This window comes from Sceloporus occidentalis, unplaced genomic scaffold (genome assembly GCF_023333645.1).
Source record: "Sceloporus occidentalis isolate IW3139 unplaced genomic scaffold, rSceOcc1.0.p SCAF_17, whole genome shotgun sequence".
In the NCBI taxonomy this organism is placed as follows: Eukaryota; Metazoa; Chordata; class Lepidosauria; order Squamata; family Phrynosomatidae; genus Sceloporus; species Sceloporus occidentalis.
Window position 1 is genome coordinate 11,188,732 of NW_028316997.1, and position 13,703 is coordinate 11,202,434.

A 13,703-nucleotide genomic window follows, 5' to 3' on the forward strand; every position below is an offset into this window, starting at 1 on the left:
CGATGACAAAGTACTATTAGCTCTAGTCCAAGAATTCACACATTTTCCTTGGGGATTAGACTGAATTAGTTTTGCAATCCAGGAGTTATTGGGGTGTCCAAAATTAGGCCTTAACAAAGGGGGCTTAAAAGAGCATGCAGTAGTGGCACATTACTTCTGCATAACAAAAGTACTATTATAAACTACTGCACTCTGTATGCAATTTTCTTTCGGTGTTAGACTTTGTGAGAGGCTAGACTATGAGCCGTAGAACTTAACTATAGCAGGTTTTATTCCAGTAATGGCAAACACCTCCAGTATATTTAGATACCTGAAGAATGCTCAATGCCAAATACACTATATAGAAAAAAGTATTGGGACACCTAACCATTACACCAACAGGGACTTTTATGATATTGCATTCTAAATACATAGATATTAATATGTAGTTGATGCCCCCCTTTGCAGCTGTAACAGCTTCCACTCTTCTGGGAAGGCTTTCCAAGGAATTTTTAGAGTGCTTCTGTGGGAATTGTTGCCCATTCATCCAGTAGAGCATTTGTGAGGTCAGACGAGAAGGCCTGGCTTGCAATGTCTGTTCCTGTTCACCCCAAAGCTGTTCAATGGGGTTGAAGTCAGGGGTCTATGTGGGCCAGTCAAGTTCTTCCACATCAAACTCATCCAAACATTTTTTTATGGACCTTGCTTTGTGCACTGGGGCACAGACACTCTTAAATAGAAAAGGGTCTTCCCCAAACTGTTCCCACAAACTTTGAAGCATAGCATTGTCCAAAATGTCATGGTACACTTAAGGGGACAGCGTGCTGAATTTTAAGCAAGTGCAGTGTCAAGTAAGTATGCTATGGAGGCTGTGCCAGCCCACATTAAGGACGGAGACTGTGGTGGGGGGTATTCAACATACATCATAGCATATAGTTTTGTGCCTTCGGCCATGAATGACATTCATCCAAAATGATCAATGAGAAATATCCTTTATGCTCTGGTGGTAACAGTAGTCATGATTACCATTTCTTTGTGTTAGTGGAAGCCTGTCAGTTTGGGTCCCAACAAAAGCACAGAAAGAATATAACATGTTCTATTCCTTTTGTTCTTGAAACAATTCAATTGTGAAGCTTAGGTTGTCTATAACACAATCGCAACACAGGGAATATAAAGTAAAAAAAACCTTTATTCACACATTAGCACAATATGCTTTGTATCGATATTAATTTAAAATTGCCAGATTCTTCAGAACTGTACAATAGGAACATTTACACATTTTAGCAAATCTGTACATATAATGTACAGATTTCTGCAGCTCCAAAGGAAAAAAAAAATCATCCACCATTTGAAATTCTTGTTCTAAGCAGTAAACTTTACTGTCCCTGCCTTGAAGCATGTTCTTACATTTACTGTATATCTCAAAGTAAAAAAACAAAGACTTAGAAAGATTTTGCCCCCTAACTGTAGTCATTCAACTGCAACATTCATCACAGACAAACTGAGGAAGTTGTTTTGCCACCAGTCAGATACCTGTCTTACAGAGTTCACACTTACCCAGAATACGAGCATAGAGATGTTTCTGTAATAAGGTGCAGCATGATATGTAGAGGTTAATCAATGAAGGGTTATTATGGTAACCTCACAAAACATGGTTTAAATAGATATCGGCCTAAAATGAGATGCAGTAAGACTAGGGCTTTAAAATAAGTTTATTTTATCTTTTGCTTCCTGCAAATAAACACAATCCAGTTTCTAATGTGGCAATATTTGACAATACAATTCAAAATGGTTCCCACTGTGATCTGTTGATAGTTTCCACATGGAAATTATAATTAACTATATATTAAACATATATTGAAATGCTAAGTACTTGCCTTTACATTCAATACAGCAGTTTTACATTCCTTTCAAAATTGCACTATAAAAATAGAAGGATGTGACATTAAAAGTAAAAAGCCTGCCTTGTGTAACATTGGCAATTCATGCAGAAAGCTCATGTGTGCGTATTAATATACTTCTGTAAGTACAATAAGGTTGCCATCAGGACAAAATACGTCAGATTTCTGAATTTATATTTTTTCCTTCATGTGCAAACGAGTGGATACTGTAATGCATCTGGATCCAGAAGCCATGTTAACTATTGCCATAGTAGTCTGACACTGTGACCAGATGGATGTATCCAAAAGTATGTTTAGCAACCAACACTGTACTAGTTGGGTGCTTGTTGATCTTGTCACTACCAAAAGAATATTCATGTTCTCTAGCAGTGGAGGAAGAACAACAAGGAATTATGAAGATCATGTAACACAAAGCTCTGTAGCCCAAGGTGGAGGCTTGCTGCTATAAGGAAGCCTAGACTTTTTTGTGGAATTGCAGGCAGCAACAGCACCAACCATGCTCCCTGCTTCTTCTGGTTCATCAGGAATCTCTTGACAAAAGTCCTCTTCTTGATATGGTTTTTCCAACATTTGTAATACCTGTATCACCTAAGAAATATGTTTAGAGAACACATAAGCCATCTACTGTCCAAAGTACAACTTCCTATAACAGGGAATAGCTGTGGTGAACTCTTATCTGAAAGCAATTTTACATTGTTAGCATGTACCAAGGGTGACGGCAGCATTCAATCTGTGCTTGGGCAGAATGTTGGGCAAACATGCACTGATGCCCCACCTAATGTATCGGTTTGTCTTAGTCTGTCAATTCTCTTTGTGTCATACCCTTTGAATATATGTATTGTATAAAGCGCTGCGTAAATCGTTGGCGCTATATAAATAAAAGATAATAATAATAGCAATAATAATAATAATAATAATGCTGTCTGCCAGGAGATGGGAAGCAGCTATTGTGAACATAAACAAAGTTTCTAAGTGGAAAGTAAGGGCATCACTAAAGTGGATGACATTTTTATTAATTTACAATATTTTAGGAAATTATCCATGTTACGCATATATATTAATTATATAATCACCAGTGTGGATATTTAGCTTGGATACACAGCCATTGAAATATTGTTTAATGTTGAAATACTAACACCTTAATACCTATCAGATTTGTAATTGGCGGTTTGAGCAAAACCAATAGACTTGATTGTCTAAAGAATTGCATACGAAAGCATGGTTTAAAAAGAAAAAAAAAAAAAGAAAAAAAGAAAAAAGCTGAGATAAGGATAAAGGTGAGGCTGTAGATGTTATGAAAAGGCAATGTTTCTCGGGCCAGCACTAGAACTGTGATTGCTTAAACTGATTAGTGCTCTGGTTATGCTAGTTGTAAAAACTCAGGGTACGCCCTACTAGAGCTGGCGAGCTTGTGTGGGCTACAACCCAATGCCAGGCTTATCAGGACAGCAGGAGCTGGAGACAATGACTGAAGCGCTTACATTTGCATGTCTTTGTTATTACTGGGACATGACTAAGGGACCTGGAGACACTCCAAGCAGATCTTAAAAAGACAGTCAGTCTAGTTCAACAGGAATAGGCGTGCATGTAAATCACTATATCGCACTGGAAATACTTTACCTCACTGAAGTCTCCCTTTTCAGCAGCCTCAATGGCATTCTGGGCAATATAATTTCTCAGGATGAATGCAGGATTGTTTGAGTTCATTAATTTCACACGCTCAGCAAGAAAAGCATCACTATCGGCTGCTCTTGCTTGCTCTTTTTCCAACCGAATGCTGAAAACACAGAGAAGTTTTAATTCTCAGACTTAAGTCACATTAACATTAATAAGTACAAGGCTCAAAGAAAAAGCTTCATCAAGGGGATGATACATTGGAAGATCACATTTGATTGCCAAACTGTTTCTTTTAAGAATGCCCTGACAGAGTACAGGAGCAGAAGTGTCGTCTTTGCCTGATCCACCATTACAGATTCATCTGGTCTGCTCAGAATTAATCGTGTTATTGAACATAGGACATCTGTAAGCAAGTGGAAAACCAAAGCCTGCACAAAACAAATGGATCAAAATCATATGACTTAGTACCTTTCATTAAAGAAAATCAGTCAGGCTTTAATATTAAGCAATAAAGCAAGCAAGAAAATACACGTTATAGACTACCTTGAAATATTAATTTATCTATTTTAATTTGTGAATGAAACTGGAGTCGTTTTAAACCAGCAAGGCAACAAATGACACCAATATGAGTGAATTTTACACATTCAATTCTTTACCTTTAACCCACCTTAGTATATAAGATGTCCTGAAGTTTTTGTATTTGCAGGAAGATCTCCCAGCCCAATAGAGCAGAGATCAGGCAATCGAACGTTAACATGATAAGATTTACTGGTACAGAAAGACAACAGGGATCTGCTTTTATTAGCTTACTATGTATCAGAAAGTGAGGGACAACGACTTGATTCTAGTAAGAATCAGTAGTGTTAATGGTTTCTTTTAAGATTTCAGTTGGTATTGCTACACTGGTAACATTTTGTTGTTGTTTTTTTTTTTTTTTTGTTTGTTTTTTTTTTTACAAACAGCGGCATCTAAACCGAGGAGTGATCCAGAAATAAATTGGACAAACTATTTGTTCTTAAAAAATGCCAGGAACCTATCTTCATATTTGGTGGGAATTCCCAGAGATTAGTGAGTTATGGACAAATGTTTAAAGGATCTTAGCAACTTTGACAGGGCCAAATTGTGATGGCTACATGTCAGAGCATCTACAAGACTGCAGCTCTTGTGGCGTGTTCCAGGTGTGCAGGGTCATTACCTTTCAAAAGCGGTCCATGCATTGCGTGAGGAACATATACAAGAAACTGAGATTCAGTGTATGTGGCTGCGCAGCCACAGTCCGGTCAGGGTACCCATGCTGTCCACTGGGTACCGGGCTCTGTTGTGATCACTATGACCCCTGTAGTACCGCCACTGGTAAGCATTGTTGCACACCATGTATTCCCTTTTCATGGACAAGGTATTCCCTGATGGCATTGGCCTCTTTCAGCAGGATAACGTGCCATGGTCTACTTCAAATAATACATTTCAGGGGATTCAGGCAGGGGCTTGCCATGAATTGACAGATGGGTAGTTTACATAGCTTGAAAAGCTTTTTGTTACCATTGCAGCCAGAATAGCCAGAAAAAAAGTGTCTGAGTACTCCAAAGCCCAGACCTCTTAAAGGGTTAATTTGTGTCCTGAGGCTTAGATGGCTCATTCTCCTGGATTTATCTTTTTTTGTATTGACACTGCCACCAATGGTGAACTGCTAATACAACACCCAGACCCTCCAATAACCAAGGATTGTTTGATAAATGCATGCTCATACCAAATATAAGATTTCCCAATTAGTATTTGATTTCTTGCAGTTCTGGACCACAGTACTGCAGGAAACGAGTCACAGATTACAAACCTGTACTTCTGAAGCCATTCTTTCCAAATTATCCTATTATTGCTCAGCAGGTGGTCTTCACTGGACTCTTGTAGTTTGTTGTAGCGCTCTATACATTCAAGCTCTTTACTTATATTGGCTTTTGTCCCAATTAATGCAAATAACTGGGGGTTACTCTGCGCCAACATCAACATCATCGAAAGCTGTCTAGAATAAAAAAGAAAACATAAAAACATTCTTCTATGTCGGTCCCCACATGCAAGTGAATGCTGCTTTAGTACACATAATGTATATACTATTAAGCAATTCCTCTAAAAAAAACATACCTAGGATCCATTTTGGGTCTGTAGGTAACCTTCAACTCTTCTATGGAAGCACATTGTGCCGTTATGATCTCCATGAAATCCTCAATGTTAACGTCATTACCAGCAAATTTGCTAAGTACACGGAAAGTATTGGTAAAATCAGCTCCTAAAAGAATATAAAAACTGTCTTTAATTTACTTGCGGCACAAAAAGATGATAAAGCAATAAATGCACAATCATGCCTGTTATGTAAATGTCTATATTCAGGGTATAGGACGGGTTATCAGGGCACCTTGCTTGTATACCAGAAAATTACTTTTTCTTTACTTCTATGGCAGAATATACCTTATCTAGAAAAATGGCCAGACCACATAATAAAGCAGGGGTCTTGGATCTGGGAGGCAGCTTTTTTCTTCTTCCCCAATTATGTTTTTATTTTCATATTACCCCCTAGTCTGCAGTTAATGGATGTTTGTTGAGGCAATACAACATGAAACACACCTTTCTTTGGTGCTTTACCACTTTGTACGGTACTTCAGTTAACCCCTTCATGACAAGGGGTCATTTACAACATAAAGACATATGCTTAACTATTATTCTTACACACACACACTAACACCTTATAGTAACAGACACGCTAACATTCTACACTCATGTACACACATACTATGCTGACATATAGTATGGCATTACATAAGTATGTAACATACACAACACCATACACGCCAACCCTACACTCTTATACACATGCACATACTATCCAACAACACACACACACAAAGGCTGACACCATTCATACATAAAAACACACTAACACTATGTGCACATACAGACAGAATCAGTCACTACAATACAATATACATACCGACTCGAGCACTATATATATATACACACACAGACAGAATCTGGCACTACTACAGTATACACATACATACATACATACATACATACATACCTACACTTCCACCCTTAACCTAGTAGCGACCTGCCACTTCGTTGCCTATCTTCTGCCCTTGTGAATGGAGTGAGGCGCCCAGCAGGGTTACGTGACCCCGCTGGCCGCCTCACAGGACCCTCTTCACTGCGCCCCAGCAGGAAAGCATAGGGTGACAAATTCACAATGGTATCCCTGGTCAGTTTTTACCCCCTTGTCCCGCAAAACCCTTGGCGCGAGGAAATGGTTTCTTGTTGTAATGGCGACCTAGCGACTGGGTTTGTCGAGCCCTGTAATAAAGTGAAGTATCATGAGCATCCATGCACAGTATCTTCAAAGGCTACCAGTTACCCTTATTAAATAAGAATGGGCTATCTCATAGGTAGATCAACCAACAGTTCTTTAAGTATAAGGTAACCAACTGACATTTTAAAATATCAGGCCACAGTTTGCAGTCAGGCTGTGTTGTAAATTGTCTGGGCTACCAACCATTTCTCTCAAATGGGTGGCCTCCAAGAGACAAAGAATGGTACCGTATTTGGTCAAATATAAGACAAGTTTTTTCAGGGCAAATTATCAGGTTATTTTATAATCCGACCTAAAGTAGAGGTTTGACTAAAAGACTAAGATCCAGATCCTCCGCAGCACTGTGCGTAACTAGGGGGCAGGTTGGCAAATAAAAGGAACTGCATATTTCTCAATCATAGTTTTGTATTAAATATGAAAAAATACCTATTTACTAGTAATACTTTTTTCCTATAGGGTAGTCTTATATTCAGGCTCTCTTTTTTTCCTAAATTAATATTCAAATTTTGGGGCGGTCATTTTAAAATCAAGCAAATACGGTAATTCCTATAAAAAGGGGAATGTAGGGGAATCCCGGTTGACAGGGGACTTTAACATTTGGAAATTCATACAGAAAATTTCACTTTAGTACAGTATAGTTTTCTGTGTTTGATCGCTGTTTAATACCATTTAACCATTATTTTTTGTATTAACATCTGTGACCATTTTCCTGGAATTAAATATAAAATCAGCTGTTTTGTGGACTAATTTCAAATTCATAGATTTCAGGGATAGCAGGTTTACCATTTTTCTAAGTTTGACATTATACAATTTAGGCTAATTTTTGAGTAGTAGCAGGGGGTTTCCAAAGGCTCGTGGGTATCTCACAGGTGTCAAACTTAGGTCTATGAACCAGAACCAAACCAGTAAGACATCCAAAACGTGATCATACTGGAAACAGAGGCACAAAGAATGTTTTACATCCAAAGTTGGAGCAGCAAAAACTGTCAGACACATATAGTAAGGTTACAGGTGAAAGAATATTATCAAATCATACCTGTAAGATTCATAGTTTCTAGAAAATCTGAGACTAATCTGCTGTCTTCTTCAAGCTCTAGCTGCATCAGACCAAGTTTTTTTCTCATTTTTTGCATGTACCATCTTTGAAATTCTGCATCATATTCTTCATCCAGGATAATCCGGCTTATGTCTAATGGCAGCTCTGGAACAAGTGCTTCTGCAAGTTTCCCCAAATTCCACTTACAGATTTCTGGTTGCTTGTTGTATGCATACCGTCCCATGTTATCAGACCCATTGCAAATATGCTCTGGGTCATATCTGTAACACAAAGAGAATCTATAGAATGGACAGGTTGTGAAGACATTACAAATTTCATTTAGCAGAAAATCCTAACTTCCCATAGAAACATAATATGGTTATTACTGGATGTCATCCCATCCATCTAGTCTGCCTGTTCAAATCTTAACCAGTCCTTAGTCTTGTCTTTGATTGAAGATCAAGGCCATATCCCTATTCCCCCCCCCCTAAACTCTCTACCACTTCTGGGGTGTGTGTGTGTGTGTCACCGTCTCAAATCTGCATCACTTTGCAACAAAACTTGTTTCATTGCATTAACTATAGGGATAGAGAACATTTCATGCTCAACCGCTTTAGTTCTTGCACTTTATGAGGAACTGTCACAGAAATTAAAAGGAGGTGCCACCCGTGGTTTACATATAAATAATATATAGGAGTCAGAAACGCATGTTATTTAGCGGGAAATGTCACACATTTATTTAAGTTATTTCTCTTTGAACAGTAACCAATTTATAGACATTGAAAGACAACAACATGCAGATTTGGGTTAACTAACGCTATACTCACCTGTCCATAAATCCAAAAGGTCCATAATCAATAGTAAGTCCAACAATGCTCATGTTATCTGTATTTAGCACTCCATGGCAAAATCCAACACACTGCCATTCAGCAACAAGCCTTGCAGTTTTTTTTGTTATCTGGATAAGGATTAACATTGAAGATTAATAAATCATACAATCAGGGTTTAGTGCCTGATACTACCACATGTTGGCCATTTTGTCAAAACCGAACAAAAGCACACATTCTTCTTACGTGACTTACACACACACTAGAAAATACTTTTTGGACTATTGTTTGGTCAATTGTGTGAAAATAAAGTGTGTTTGAAAAAAGCAGTCTATAGGTACAGTTTAAAAAAAAAAAAACCCCTTGCAGATACTTATTTCCAAGAAAATTAATTACCATTTTAAATGGTAATTATTAGACATATGGCAATATACAAGCCACGTACTCCTCAAGTAATAACAGTTGTAGAATAGAAACAGAACAAAATATTGCAAATGTTTCCCTGTTCTCCAAATGTGCTAGTACTTGAAACAGAATGTCATGTTACATTCATATTTGCTCCATTAAAAGCAAAGGATCTTACCTCTCTGAAGAAAGCTGCATTTCTGTCCACCTTATTACCTTCATATTTAAGCTGAACGTCTGGATAAAAGGTGCCAATCACATAATCAAGCATTTGGACTCGAATGTCATTTCTACCGACACTAGGCCCACTTCGACCCGTGTACTCATCAGTTGTCTTAAAAATTTCAAATGATCCAAACCTATTTAAGAAAAAAATTTGATCATTCTTATTAAAACCTGTATGCACTTAAAAAAAAAATACAAAATCACAAACTACACATAAAAATATTTAAATGCTTTTCCATCTAAAAAAAATATTTGCAAGCTAGTGTTTTGATTAGATGAACTTAAAAAATCAAATATTAAAAAAAAAAAATGTAGATGATTTAAGGTGTTTCAATGTCATTCGATGAAATAGGCCTTCATATAAGATCTATGCAAAATTCCCATATAAAGTAAGTACATTAGTTTAATTCCACCTTATGAAAAAATCCTGAATTACGACTGGAAAAACATAAATTAAAAATTAGATTGACCTGAGAAACGTTGGAGCAATGCGTAAAACTACAGTGCATTTTTCATTCTTTGGGTTTCCATCATAGTAGATATCTCTGATGACTGAAGAATCCGAGGTCACACAGGATCCTGCTCGTGTGGTCGGAATTCCCAAATGATGCATGGCTTCGCTACAAAGAAATTCCCTTACACTTGATCGCAAAACCTTCCTACCATCTGCTTGCCTGTGAAAGAAGAACATTTATGGAAACGTGAAAAAAAAAGTTAAAACATTCTTAAAAAAACAAAAATTGGGTGCACAGCAATTATCGCTATATTGATGTTATCAAAAATGTATCGTTAGAACAATGTGATAGCAGACCATGAGAAAATACCGACAAAAGATGAACAAAGTAAGACATAGGGATCCCACGTTAACCATTTCACCCAGAAGACAAGCAGAAATACAAAGGCTCCAATATAGCTTCTCGTTAAAACTGCTGTTCCACAAAACATTAATGAAATTATCTAGTAAGCAATTAAACCTCAGCAGTTCTGTCATTTTATAATTTTCACTAAAGGCTTAATGACATAAAAACAAACTTTCAAGATTTTTTTTTCATTTTTTATGATAAACATCCCATCAGTACCTGCTTGTGCATCACGGGATAAGTGCTGAAAATTACGAGGTAAAATGTTACTTGACCGAAGAATTATTTAACATAATGGCCAGCAGAACTACTACTAGTTTTCAAAATTGGTGGAAATTGGATATGAATTGGTTCTTTAGTTCCAGTTTGTACAGATATAAAAATATACATTAAAAAATATTATGTTATCGAAATCATAGATTTAGTAACATACAAAAGGTACATGAGCTTGTTGGACATCCCAGTCCAAAACCACAGGTATGGCTTGCAATAAGCACTTCAACTCATTGCAAAAGTTGTTCAACATGGTTAAGAGCAGATGTATTCTAGTAGGTATCGCTCTCCTGGCATCTGCCAAACTTGGATTCGTCCATCAGACTTCCAGTGAAACATGATTCATCGCTCCAGTGAACACGTTTCCACTGCTCCATAATACAATGGCTGTGTGCCACTCCAGCTGATACTTGGCATTGTGCATATTGCTCTTCAGGTTGAAATCAATTTCATGAAGGTCCAAAAGGTACAGCACTTGTGCGGATGTTGCGTCTAAGACGCAGCTTGGAACTGTGTAGCAAGTGATGCTATGGAGGACCGGATATTTTTACATGCCAGACACTTTAACACTTGACAGCCAGCTCTGTGAGCGTGCGTGGTCTCTTCTTGCTTTGTGACTAAGCTGTTACTTCTACATGCTTCCATTTTACAATTATAGCATAGTGAACTGGGGTAGAACTTTCTTGTGGCAAAAGCATCCTATGAGAGTGTCACAGTTAAAGTCACTGAGCTCTTTAGCAAAGGGTGTCGCTGACCAAAACTATATACATCCATCCATACACACACTATGTGGACAGCCAACAGGGACTTTTACGACAGCACATTCTAAATACAGAGATATTAATATGTAGTAGGTTCACTTTTGCAGCTATAACAGCTTCCACTCTTTTGAGAAGGCCTTCCACAAGATTTTGGAGTGTTTGTTGGAATTTTGGCCATTCATCCAGTATAGCATTTATGAGGTCAGGCAATGATGTTGGATGAGAAGGCCTGGCTCGCAAAACTTAATTCCAGTTCATCCCAAAGGTGTTTGGTGGGGTTGGGGGGCATATAGTGTAATATATACAAGATGAGAAAGTTTAAATCTTGTTACTTTCCATGTTTTATTGATCTATTTGATACATGCCTTGTTTCACTATAATATATATATTGTAATATTTGTACAGCAGGCTACAGCCTCTGAATTCTAGGTTAACTCGTATGTGCTAGTTCTTTTCACACAGTATTTAATACACCCAACATGCCACATTTTCTCCTTTATTTTTACTTTCAACTGTAAAAGTGTTTTGAATACACAACCAATTTTAAGCAATGTTTTCTGAGTGACCTTGTTCCCAACAGGCGATTATTAGGTTATGCATAAAACAGGCCCTAAGTAAACTCTAGAACATCATTAATCTGACAAATATATTCAGGCTAACGCAGCTGTATACGACTTGCAATTCTTGCCGTAAACACAAAAAAACTTGAAATTATGGCAGCAATTCCACCCACAGACTAAAAGTAAACATACTACCTTCATACAGAGAGAGACCCAGTCTTTCATTATTCCCCCATCATTATGAGAGATAGACAGTGTCATGTAATGCAGTCACATGACCCAGGCGATTGACAGAAATAAGCTGATCAAGGGAAGCATGTGTGTAGCTAAGAGTGACTTAATGAGTGTGACGTGTGTGACTGAAAGGGGTATGTGCATTTAAGAGTATGGCAGCGGATGTCACAATTGTTAGTATGAACGTGTCCGAGTAGGACAATATTATAAAATCTTTGGGGGTAGAGAGCTCTTTAAATATCCTCTGTAACAGACAGCAAATTTCAGGCCCTAGCTGTAGTGTGTTGAAATGTGAATATAATACACAAAAATTAAGATATAACAAATACAATGTCAAATTGAAAATCGGGATAGTGTCTCGAACATTTATTATAATGAGACACTATAATGGATATACTGACCAATGTTATATCAGGCATAAAGTTGCCTGTGTGCTACTAAGTGCATATAGTATAGTCAACTACAGCAAAAAAAGCAAAAGGTATGTTAGAGCCATTTTGGTGCCAAAATAGTTAGCATTTTTTCTTTTATTCCTGTGAAACATTTAACAAAATCGTCAATGAGATGGCAATGATATGTGTTGTAGCACACTAGTCCTACGCTATACAACTCGGGTTGGAGTCACAAACCCTAGGAACCAGGTCGCCATGGCGACTAAAAGCCTGCTTCACCTTTGTGATTGTGGGGAGACGGCTGTCTAGTGACATTGTGTCTATACATTTGGGCCTGGAAACAGTTGTTTTGCATAGACCTATCAGATTTGCAGGTTCGTGTGCCTGTAATGCGCAGTTTCCCGTGTCTCGCATTGCAGCGGATACCGACCCCGATGACTTGCCTGGAGTAGGGTGTGAGACCGGCTCCTTTCAGCTGGATCTCCCAGCGCTCCCCGCTAGGAGCCAGGACCTCCCCTAGATACATGGCCGCCCCATCTCCAAGCTGGCCGGCGAAACTGCCGAACTGGTGGCCGCAGTAGCAGTGAGCTGCAGGCTCGGCGCCCGGGAGCAGCCGGTTGCCGCTAAAGTACTCGGCCGCCTCCTTCTCATCCTCTTCTCCGAGGTGCAGGCCCAGCAGCGCAAATGCTGGCCGGGACAGAGCCACCACCTTCGGGTTTACGACTGGGGTGGGCCGGACCCGTGAGAAGCAGGCTCCGGAAACCTGTCGCGACCTGGTAGCTTCCTCCTCCTCAGTCCCGTCTCCTGGCTCCACGGGAAGCGAGCGCAGAGCTAAGTTATCGAGTGTCAAAGCGTGAAAGCGTGAGCCCGGCCCGCACACCGGAGACGCGACAGAGAGCACCCCGCGCTTCATTAAGGCGAAAGCTCCGGCGAGGACAGGATACATCCACGAACTTCTCCTCTCCGGGGTCCCGCGTGTTGCCCCTCGCGGAGCAGACCCTGCTGCACCTAGCAACAAATGACAGGCGCGCCCCAAGCTCGAGGCCATCCGCGTGCCCCGTACACAGTAAACATAAACACCGGTGTCACATGCATGTGCCGAGTCATCGTGACGTACAGAGTTCTAAATACCTACGCAGCTGTCAATAAATGCCTGTTTCCAGTGTTGTTGGGAGTTCTAAAATAAAGCTGTGTGCGCGCGCGACGTTAGTTAATTTTCTCCAAAATAAAAGCAAAAACGCGCGCACGAAAATAATACGTTCTTTGTTGTTTTAGAAC

General features: G+C 39.0%; 1 pseudogene; it reads right to left on the bottom strand.

The window, feature by feature from the left end:
- Positions 1-2,270: 2,270 nt before the first annotated feature.
- LOC149302845 (protein adenylyltransferase SelO, mitochondrial-like) lies at positions 2,271-13,371 on the bottom strand (annotated as a pseudogene).
- Positions 13,372-13,703: the final 332 nt, after the last annotated feature.